This window comes from Lemur catta, chromosome 25 (genome assembly GCF_020740605.2).
Source record: "Lemur catta isolate mLemCat1 chromosome 25, mLemCat1.pri, whole genome shotgun sequence".
In the NCBI taxonomy this organism is placed as follows: domain Eukaryota; kingdom Metazoa; phylum Chordata; class Mammalia; order Primates; family Lemuridae; genus Lemur; species Lemur catta.
This window is the reverse complement of record NC_059152.1, coordinates 4,025,011-4,036,792: the sequence shown is the minus strand read 5'-3', so window position 1 is coordinate 4,036,792 and position 11,782 is coordinate 4,025,011. Positions and strand designations below refer to the sequence as shown.

The 11,782-nt window shown below is 43.0% G+C and overlaps 1 long non-coding RNA gene across 1 annotated transcript; it reads right to left on the bottom strand.

Annotated features, from left to right (window-relative positions):
* Positions 1 to 228: 228 nt before the first annotated feature.
* Positions 229 to 6,527, bottom strand: LOC123627555. Its single transcript, XR_006731341.1, has 3 exons — positions 6,477 to 6,527; positions 3,752 to 4,407; positions 229 to 345 (listed from the first exon to the last, which is right to left on the bottom strand). It is a non-coding gene; the product is annotated as an uncharacterized LOC123627555 (long non-coding RNA).
* Positions 6,528 to 11,782: the final 5,255 nt, after the last annotated feature.

Sequence of the window (11,782 nt, the reverse complement as noted above, 5' to 3'; positions counted from 1 at the left end):
GTAGGAGTTTCTGTTTGCCAAAAAGGATCATGGCCAAGGCCAAGCATTTGCCTTTCTGGTTTATGTAAAGTGGACCACAAAGTGGGGGGAAAAAATCCCTTTTTACCGTGGTTCCTATTTCCTTGACGTTCTCGTAACATCACCCTCTTCATCTTGTGAATCTTCCCGGTGTTCTTCGGCTGTTTCGAGTTGCATGATACTCTTAATGTAAATTAGCTGAACGACCATTTAGTAAATGAGGAATTCGCCAATGAAGAAACGGGTACGTGTACTGTGGCGACATCTGGTGGTAAGATGTGCGATGACATCATGACCCTCCTCTAACGGCGGATGCCTGGTTTATTCCTGAAATAAAATTAAACAATGTGGAAATTTTAAGAACCATCCCAAAGGTTTAGCAACAAGAAATGGTGTATGTGTGAACATGCATATGTGTCAACATGCATATGTGTGTGTGTGTGTGTGTGTGTGTGTGTGTGTGTGTGTGGTTCTACTTGTGCCTTAAGGGTAGACATGACCCGAGACTCAGTTAATGAAGATGAGATCCTGGTCATTTATCCTGCTGCTTCCTGTTATTCTGACCTTGTGCAAGATACTTCACCACTTTGGGCCTCAGCTTTCTCATCCACAGAATGGGAAGATTTAATCATCCCTACTTAGTTCACTTAATAGTCTAAGTGAAAAATGTTTTGTGAATTATCTGAGTATTATGTTACACTACGTTGGCTATTATTACAAATATTAGCTATTATTATAATAGAGGTAATTGTTACAAAGTTAGCTCTCAGCTGCAGATTTCCTTTCACGGAATTGTAACACTACTTGAAGATGAGACATCATTAGTTTGCACTTTGTACTTTGCAATACGTTCCTTTTACTTAGGGGTTAACTGCTTGAAATTACAATATATTGAATCCACGAGGGTCCAAATAGCAGCATCTGGGGCAGGGGTTCACAACCAGGGGTGATTTTGTCTTCAGGGGACATCTGGCAATGTTTGGGGACATTTCTGGTGTCACAACAGGGAATAAGAGTGCTGCTGGTATCTAGGAGGTAGAGTCCATGGATGCTGGTACAAATAGCCCCGCACCCAACACAGAATTATCCAACCCAAAATGTCAACAGCACTGAGGTTGGGGAACGGGTCTAGGCTAATGGGAGGGAGAAAGTCAGCTTTCTTTTTCCCCGCTGTCCTCACCGCCACCATCAACAACAACCACAAAGACTGGATAGTGGGTCATAAATGTGAAATTCTCCAACTCATATGTGCAAGAGAGTTCACAGAGTTTGCAGGTTGAATTTTACTAAGTAGGCATTATAAAATGTTATTTACTATGTGCCAACCATGTCAACATGTGGTCATGTTTTTCCCCTCCTCTTTTTACAGGGAAAATGAACCTGGCATAAATAGAGTTTTTGAGATGTCAAAATAAAGACCGGGGGTGGCCAGGCACAGTGGCTCATGCTTGAAGTTCTAGCACTTTGGAAGGCCAAAGTGGGAGGATCGTTTGAGGCCAGGAGTTCGAGACCAGCCTGGGCAATAGCAAGACCCCTTCGCTACAAAAAATTTTTTTAAAAAACTAGCTACGTGTGGTGGCACGCACCTATAGTCCCAGCTACTAGGGGAGGCTAAGGCAGGAGGATCTTTTGAGCCCAGGAGTTTGAGGTTACATGGAGCTATGATGATGCCATAGCACTCTAGCCCGGGCAACAAAGTGAGACCCTGTCTCAAAAAAAAAATCACATTTGTAGGATGTAAGGAAACGAATTTTTTACCTTGAAGACCTTGTAAATAATAGAAAAGAATTAAGTATATTTTCTCTGCCTTCCCTACATGAATTGTACCACTGGGTAACGAAATGGTAGATGAAAGGAAGTATCTCTTTATGAAAGTATTGCAACAAACAAATGAAAAAGAAATGATAGAATCATTAATAGAATATTACCATTTTGCAATTCCCAATAAATTAATGGATTAGGCCTTAAGCATCAATGACTGTTAACGTAACAAGAGAGTCAACCAGATGTTTTGTGCTTCCTGACTCAAGATCAAATCATGACCTATAATCCTGCCAAAGGGACTGCAGCTGGGTCTTCAGACCTCAAGATCCAGCTGCCAAATTGTACGAAACCCAGAACACGTTGCACTGCACCAAGAACATTCTGTCAGCAAAATCCAGACTGTGGGAATTATCACAAGTCACAGGACTTGGGTTTTTCAACAGAGAGATTGTAAGAATGAGAAATAGCAGGAAAACCTGCAGATTCAGAGACTTAAAATCATACCGAATTTTTTAAACGGACAACTGTGGAGTCCCAGGTGTTCACGTGGGCAAAAGAATGATGAAGAAACACACGCAAGTGGTTGTGTCTTGTCTTGTTCTTTGGGGGTTGAGGGGGTGGGACTGGGACATGAATGGGCTGGGCGTGTGGAAGATCTCAGTGGCTGGCAAAATTCTATTTCCTGACCTGGATGGTAGTTACAAAGGTGTTTGTCTTCATTAAGCTATACGTTTGTTCTTGTGAGATTTTCTGCATTTGTGTTTTATTTTCCAACAAAAAGCTTAAAAATAGTATAAAGAAAGTAGATGGGCCAGGCATGCTGGCTCATGCCTGTAATCCACTCTGGGAGATCAAGGTGGGAGGATCACTTGAAGTCAAGAGTTCGAGACCAGCCTGAACAAGAGCGAGACCCAGTCTCTACTAAAAATAGAAAAATATTAGCCGGGCATGGTGGCACAGGCCTGTAGTCCCAGCTACTCGGGAGGCTGAGACAGGAGGATCGCTTGAGCCCAGGAGTTTGAGGTTGCTGTGAGCTAGGGTGATGCCACTGCACTCTAGCCCAGGCGACACAGCGCGAGACTCTGTCTCAAAAAAAAAAGAAAGAAAGAAAGAAAGAAAGAAGATGGCAGAAATATATGCAATCTTCTCACAGCAACCTAAATATACAGTGGGTTTTTGTAACTTTGTTTTTACTCTTACAATTAATATTGCAATGATAATTACTCAAATCGGCCACTAGGGAGCGCAATTTGTTGCCCTCAGCACTTGTGCTTGCACTGAAAAAGGGGGGATTTTATTCTTTTTTTTTTTATATTTATAACTTTGTAAAAATTTTCTTCATTTTATTTCTTTTACCACGGTACTAATGAGGAAAAGGTGTGGTTTTAAATGCTTCCCATAATGCCACCTGAGTATCAAGATAGAGCGAGATTATTCACAGTTCTTTGATCATGGTCTACATAAGCGAGTGCCAATACTAACACACTGGATTTGGAAAGTTAGGTCCAATGTGTAAATACACATATACAGTGTTCATGCAGTGAAAATACTGTAGCATTCTCCTCCTTTAAAATAAGTTTTATTTTATTGATATGAGCTTACGCTAACCTCAACAGGGCTGCATCTTAGGTGAGAAAGAGGCTGTTCTGTAATGGCTGATTATCTCTGCTCAAAGGAGAAGAACAGGCGATACACCTTTCTGTTAATAAATCATGGATCTCAAATGCCTTGTATTGCCAAGGAAATGAACATCGCATGAACAGTTCACAAGCTGGGGGAAAAATAGATGCTTTCAGTTTTAGAGTCTTTCTACAAGGCTGCAAGAAATAATGCAACAGAAAACCTTAACTTTTGACCCCAGTTGTTAATGATTTCATTTTGACACCTTTCCAATGAGCCCCAAAGTATGACATGGTGTCCACATATATTCAGGGGTGTACGTTTGTTTAAATGAATTAGAATTACTCACTCTGGCTATTTTTTGAGATTTCACATATTAGTTCAGCAGCAACTCCCTGGAATCACATGTCCTTCCTGCTGCAATCTCGTGTCTTGGTGGTGACGAGGAGGAGCGTTGATGGACTGTGCAGAAAGGGAAGAGGAGGAACCAGCGGGGCCACGAGGGTCGCAGCTAGAAAATGCCCACAAGGGGGTGTTTGGAAGGTCCCGGTGCTCTCCAGGACCCCACGCCTCACCTCCAGAGCCAAAATGCAGCCTTTGTCCTTCAAGATGCTCCCAGGAGCTGGAGGAACACATTTTGTGCTGGGCCTGTTAAGTACCCCATGGGGTCCCCAACTTCTGGGCTTCCTCCTGCCCACATCCTGCCCCAGCCTCCCATGTGGTTCCTGGCCCGCACATGCAAAGTCAAATGTAACTGTCATTGTTACTCCAAGTTCAGTAACCTGTGCCTTTCAACGCGGTACAGGGCACTGTGGGACAGTTGACTGTATAGCTGTTAGGGAAATCTCCGAGACATAGTAAGGTCTCAGTAAATGCTGACGAGTAGGATGGATGAGAGGGCATGTGACGGAATCCCGGGGCTGCAGCCGGTCAGCGTGAGGCACATGCATGACTGAATGTGATCGCTTCTGAATGGCCATCATGGCAAATGCTGATTTTAAGCTCCTAAAAGACAGAAACCACATTTTAACCCTTGTGGTAGATCCCTCTATACCTAGATTGACGTCTCAAAGACACAGAATGCTAAACTAATAATTTAATCCATTAGTGATTAACAATGTATATGAATTGCCTCAAAGTTTTGATGGAAAGTGCCAGAGACTGAAAGAAAATAAAAAGAAATGTTGACCTCATTTCTCCTCAAAACAGAAAAATAAATAAATAAACAAAAATAAAGTACAGTCAGTCATGTGTTGCTTAAGGATGGAGAAATGTTCTGGGAAATGCATCATTAGGTGATGTTGTCACTGTGAAACATCACAGAGTGACTCACACAAAACTAGATGGTGGAGCCACTGCACTCCCAGGCTATCAGGTATAGCTTATTGCTCCTCGGCTACAAACCTGTACAGCATGTTTACTGCACTGAATACTGCAGGCAATGACAAACACAATGATAAGTATTTGTGTATTGAAACATGTCTAAACATAGAAAAGGTACAGTAAAAACACGGTACTGTAATCTCATGGGTACTGTAATCTTCATTGTCATTTGTGCAATCCATCACTGCCCAAAACATTGTTATACAACTCATGACTGGATAGGTCTTAGAACAACAACAACAAAAAAAGCTAAAAAGATCACTAGACAAAACAGATTATGAGGAGGTTAAGATTAGGTAAAGGGAATGGGATTCAATATAGGTTCAATCTTTTTTTTAAATAAATCTTTAATGAAGTATACAGACAGAAAAGTGCACACATCGTAAGTGCACAGCTAGATGAGTTTTTACAAAGTGAATGCACCCCTGTAACCAACACCCCAGTCAAGAACACGCCGGCACCCAGCTCTGTTGCCTGCCCCCACCCATTGACCCCACCCTCCAACGCCTAGAGCACAGATTTAGCTGGTTCTGAATTTTATATCAATGGTAACCTACAGTGTAGACATGTTAATGTCTTGACTTTTTTCACTCAACCTTCTGAGATTCACCCAAGTTGTCACATTAAATTCTAGACTTAAATATTATGCATGCTGCAGGGTTTTTACTGACAGGTAATGTCACAGAATGGAAAAAAATATGGTGTTTTTTTATTTACTTATTTTTTAGAGACAGGGTCTTGCTTCGTTGTCCAGGCTTGAGTGTAGATTACTGTAACCTCTAACTCCTGGGCTCAAGCAATCCTCCCGCCTCAGCCTCCTGAATAGCTGGGACTACAGGAGCAAGCCACCACGCCCAGCTAATTTTTTTTTTTTTTTTTAGAGATGGGATCTTGCTGTATTGCCCAGACTGGTCTCGAACTCCTGGGCTCAAGTGATCCTCCCACCTTGACCTCCCAAAGTGCTGGGATTACTAGCATGAGCCACCACACCTGGCCAGGGCTGATACTTGAAAATGAGAGAGTTCACTAGGGAAACACTGTCCGGCAGTGTTAAGGATCAAAATGACATTGATTACAACCAGTGAGTCACATTAAAATAAATACATAAATAATTCATTTTTTTAAAAAAATGACACTGATGAACATGAAAACTATATGCTCTGTTTTGTGGGTGTCCTTAGCAATATTCTGCAGCCTGGTTCTGAGCTCATAAAAGAACGTTCAGGTCCATCCCATTGTTGGAGGTTTATGATATGAACAGAATGGGTGAACAAGAGAGTTTAGAACTGTAGTTCTTTATTGTCGCTTAACAAACTACATCAAAATCTAGCAGCTTCAAACAAGCATTTATCATCTCACACGGTTACTGAGGGTCAGGAATCTCAGCGCAGCTAAGCTAGATGGCTCTGGCTCAAGGTCTCTCCTGGGGACCGGGCCATCTCCAGGCTCGCCAGGCCGGAGAATCCGCTTCCAAGCGCACTCTCGTGGTTGCTGGCAGGCTTTGGTTGTTGCAGTCTACTGGCAGGAGGCTACGGCTCCTCGCCACCTGGCCCTCTCCCTAGGCTGCTTACGACATGGTACCTTGCTTCCCCCAGAGTGAAAGATCTAAAAGAGAGAGAGAGCGTGCACCGAGACAGTGGCAGTTCATCGCATTGCTACCATCTCAGATTATTTTACTTGCTTTTACCCACCGTCTCTTGCTCAAAGTCAGCCTCCTGAGAGGAGGGGCCACACGCATCTATCTTGTCCATCACCGTACCCTCTGGGCCTAGAGGAGTGCCGAGCACATAGCAGATGATCAGAAAGTACCTTTCTTTAATTCTTGGAGACAGTGTATTGCTCTGTCACCCAGGCTGGAGTGCAGTGGTGTCATCACAGCTCACTGCAGCCCCGAACTCCTGGCTTCAAGCAATCCTCCCACCTCAGCCTCCCAAAGTGCTGGGATTACAGGCATGAGCCACCACGCCCCGCCAAAAAATATCTTTAAGTCAATCAGTGAATGAGCTAATGAGTGAGCGAGGAAGCCCACCTGAGAAAGCTGTAGTTTCAGCTCAGTGTGAAACTTTCATTTCAAGGGAGGGGCAGAGTTTCCAAGCCGGTTTATTAGTCTACACAGAAGGTCAATGGCTCCCCGGTTGTCTGCTGCTGTTTTTCACCCTCTTCTCCTTTTATCTCTTCTTTTTTCAAATCTAATTAGTTTATGTTGCTGCCAGTGAAACAGTTCTCTGGGTTGTGACTTAACGTCTTACGCCTTTGAAAAATCACCCTCAAATACAAACACAATTTTTCCACTCTAAATGCAAAACAAGTCCCACGAAGGATTGTTGTAAAGAAAATGTCCACTTAAAATCCTCTTTTTCAATTCAGTTTCAATTTAAAATTAGATATGAGTCTTCCTAAAAAGAAAAAAATATCTAAGTCCCTGGGTGAATAACGAACGGCATGCTAAACGATTTCAACAAACTTTTTGAAAATCACATATTTTAAGGGAAAATTCCTTTTCAAATAATAACATTCAAAAATATTAACCCTACTGGCAAAAATAGTAGTACCTTACATTTTATTAGCCCTGGGATTTACACCATTGTTGGAGACGGCAGATGGTAAGGTCCCCTCTTGCCAGCAAGCTGGGCTCAGAGTCCCACCTCAGCTCTCTCCGGCTGTGTGACCCTGAGCCAGTCACTTGACCTCGCTGGGCCTCTGTTTCCTCCTCTGTAAAATGAGGGAGTAGTGTCTCCCTCGCAGTGCTGAGGACTAAATGAAAAGCTCTTAGACCACCTGAGGTCAGAGTTAGGTGAGCTTGGCTATTGTCTCCATTTTTACAGATTAGAAAATTGAAAGTCAGAACCGTTGAGATTTGCTTAAGGTTATACATAGGTATTAATCGTTTTAAGGTATTAATAGTTTTGACTCATCCTCAGAATTTCTGACTCCAAACTGAGTGCTCAATCCACCCTACTATAATTATCTCCCATTTTAACAATGAGAGCGTATGGCTGTATTTAGAAAAGGTCACAAAATAATACTAAAATTACAGCATACCATCAGAAACTGACAGTAAGAATAACTGTTTCAAATTCTCACGGTGTTCTCCTTCTAGAGAGAGCAATAATCACTACAGCTTTAGAGATTTAACTAAGGTTTTACCGACAACAAAATAAATGCCATAATACTTTAGTTTACATCTAAGTCATTCTAGAAGGGACTGGGGTTTGTTTTGCCTTTTTCAAAACTCTTACTGACCTCTATGACCAGATGACACTCCACAACATGTTAAAAATATACAGTCAATTCTCATTATTCACCAGAGTTATGTTCTCTAAAGTTGCTGTCAACACTGAGTTAACAAATACGGAACCACTGATTGCTCTTAGAGGAAAAATGGGCTTAGGTTCCTGCAAGCCCCTGGTCACAACATTTTGATTAACCAAACAACACATAACCTTGTTTATATGTACTTCTGTTTAAAGACACCTTACGTATTGTTGATTCACAAACATCGAGCTCATAGCTAACAGTGCTATAATTCATGACTGAACGAAGCTTATCACATATTTTCTCTGTAAGGCACATCACAGCCTCCTTGCACTAAGAACACTAGACAGCACTTCAACAGTGTGGTTGGGGCCATTTTAAACAGCAAAATCACCACCAAAAGCACACACAAAAAGCAGGGAATGTGCAAGGAAGTGCAAATTTTATAGCCAGAACTACGTTCATTAGAAACCAAGTAAGATGGAGAATCAGTGAACTCTGCAGTCAGTTCAAAAAGCTAGAAAAAAGAAAACAGCATAGACACAAAGTAAATAGAAAATATGTAAACTAGAAAATGAGATTTAAAAATAGGTTGGTCCGAGTGCAGTGGTGTTTACAAGTAATTGATCACAATCAGTTACAGATTCCTTTGTTCCTTCTCCGCTCCCTCTGCTTCACTTGACCAGCCTTAAAAAAAAAAAAAATAGACTTGGTTACTAACACCAAAAGTTGGTCTCTTAAGGAAAGAAGAAAAGTAGTCAAAATTATGAAGGAGAAAGAGATCATGTAAAGATTACTTTGAAAATCATGAAAGTATGTTTGTATTATGGGAGTCAAAAATGCCTACTTAAGCAAGACACAAGATTGAAAACCACAAAAGAAAACATTCACAGATTTGACCCCACAGAAGAGTTAAAATTTTTGAGAAATGAAAAACTCCATGAACAAAATTAATAACTGAACTAGAAGAAAATAATTGTTACATATATGAGAAAGAGCTAAAAGCTATAATTGTAAAGAGTTGCTATAAACTAATAAGAAAATCACAGAGGCCCAAATTTTTGATGCACAAGAGCTATACAAAGTTAATTCTAAAAAAAGAATGGCCAATAAACATTTGAAGGAATGCTTAACCATACTATTAATATAATCAAGAAAGTTAAAGCAGTAAGATACGATTTTTCACCCATCACATTCAGCAGACATTCTAAAACATGATCATGTGTGTTGAAAAGGTTGTGCAGAAGCAATCACTCTCATATACTGCTTTTACGTGGTTTTGCTTTGTTTATTTTTATTTTTATTTTTTTTTGGTTTTGCTTTGTTTAAAAGACAGGGTCTCGCTCTGTCACCCAGGCTGGAGTGCAGTGTCACCACCTTAGCTCATTACTGTAGCCTCCAACTCCTGGACTCAAGGGACCCTCCTGCCTCAGCTTCCTGAGTAGCTGGCACTACAGGAATACGCCACCAGGCCCAGCTTGATATACTGTTGACGGGAAGTGTAAATTGGTAGTATTTTTGCACGACAAATTAGCAGTAAGCGTTAACATTTTTAGTTGTGTATACCTCTTTGAATCAGTTATTCTACATCCAGAAACCTATCCTTTGAAAATACTTGAACATGTACACAAAGATATATGCATAAAGATGCCCACTGAAGGATTTTTTTGGATTAGTGAGAAAAAACTTTCTATGGAAATTATCAGAGGGAAAATAGTTTAAGGATTACTAAGCAGTCATTAAAATGAATGAGTGAATCTACAGGTACTTGGAAAGATTTCCAAGGTAAGAATTAAACGGCAAAAAGTAACGAATACAAATGACACGGTACGTGTATCACAAATAGACATGTTTACACATATGTGTTGGGGCAAGTGTGGCGCAGAGACTTTCACTTTTTACCACATATATTTTAAGAATTTATATATATACATTATATATGTGTGTGTATACACATAATATATGTATTTATGTAGTAATATTTGAGAAAAAGAAGAAAAAAAGAAAATAGTTTGGAAAGAGATACATCAATTTGTTAGTTGTGTCTACCTTAGAGGAGAAAGGAGTGAGAAAGATTTTTATTTTCGACTCTATAAACTGTTAAAGAAAACCATGAAAGTATTAAGCAATTTTTCTGAAAGCAAAATTTTTAATATAAAGAAAAAATCCACAGGAAAATACTTTTCAAAGACAAATGAAATGAACCCCAAGTAAGTCTCCCTTAGCAGTTTTTCAAAGTCACAATAAAAAATAAAATAGGAAGGCTTTGTAGTGTTCTACCTGGTACTTTTCCAGTTTCCCTCTCTCTACAACATAATTAGCAATTACTTCTGAAGAATTCCTCTCTCCTTTGTGGAACATTACTACCTTCCAGACCTAGAGTTCAAAGCATAGTTAGCATAAGGCAGGATATCACCGGTAAGGTTACTCTTTTTCTATTCCCTAATAAATATTAGAAAAGTATGGAGTTTGTAACTATTTCCAAAAAAGACACTCATTTTTTAAAAATGTCACACAGAAGTACACATCATACATTGTGTATTTTACTGGGGTTGCAAAAAGGTATTACATGAACGTGAAAATAAGGAGTAAGAAACTGTTCAGTTAACACAGAGTAAGAAAACGCTCAGGGAATGACTGCTGACATTAAATCATCATCGCCAACACTGAGCATTAACTGCGCGCCAGGCGGCAGCATAATTAGCAGCAGCGTGACTTTGCACAATGACATGCTCTGCGAGACTGGCATTCTCTACCGGACTGTACCCTTGCACTACATAAAGCCCAAACGCGACGTGTAAAGGTGCATAAATAAAGGGGGCACAAAGTTGAACAGGAAAAATTAAATGCTAAAGAAAACTGCATGGGATTTATTCTGACGGCTGAAAACCCGCCCCGCCCCCGCTCGCCACCGCGCAGCGCTGTTCCGCGATGTCGCCGTCGCAGGACACGACCTCGCGCCAGAACTGCACGCGGCAGGATTCAGTCCAGATTGTAAGCAAATATCAAAAAATGAAACCAAACTGCGCGCGGCGGGCGCTGCTCTCCTTGGACGGCGGAGCACGCCCCCCCCCAGCCTGTCCCAGCCAGGTCGCGCCGGGGACACCGACGTCCTGGCGCGCGTTCACGGCTGCTCCCTCCATTTTGTCCCCGGTCCCCTCTAGGCGAGCTGAGCGGCGCTATTTTAAAGACACCAAGTGATGAAACTAAAAAAAGGGAGGAGGAAGTGTCGCCGCTGCCGGGGACCAAACGGCCGCCGGTGCCGAGCGGCGCTGCCCCGCGCCACCGGGGGCTCGTCCCGGAGCCGGAAGGACAAAGGACACTTGGGGGACAAGGGCCGCGCAGCCAGCGCGCGGCGACTTCCGGGCCGCCCCCCGCCCCGCAGGACAAAGCGGCGGCACCGCCCCTCGGCGCGCGCCCGGCGCGCGTGCACGAGCGCGAGCGCGAGCGCGGGGGACGGCGGGAAATGGCGGCCGGGGCGGCGGAGGGGGCTGGGCGGGAAAAGGGGCCGCGGCGCGCCGCCCGCCGGGACCCGGGGCCCGGGAGCCTCGCTGGCCGGCCTCGCCCCTCGCCGCCAGCCCTGCTGGCCGGCTGCCGAGCCGGGAGGGACGTGTGACCCGTCCGAGGGACAAAGGAGACGGCAGCCGGGGCGCCGGCCGGCCCGCGAGGCCGCCGCGGAGCGTGAAGAACGTGCCCTAAGATGGCGGCCGGCGGCGGGGACGGCGGGGACGGCGGGCGGGGC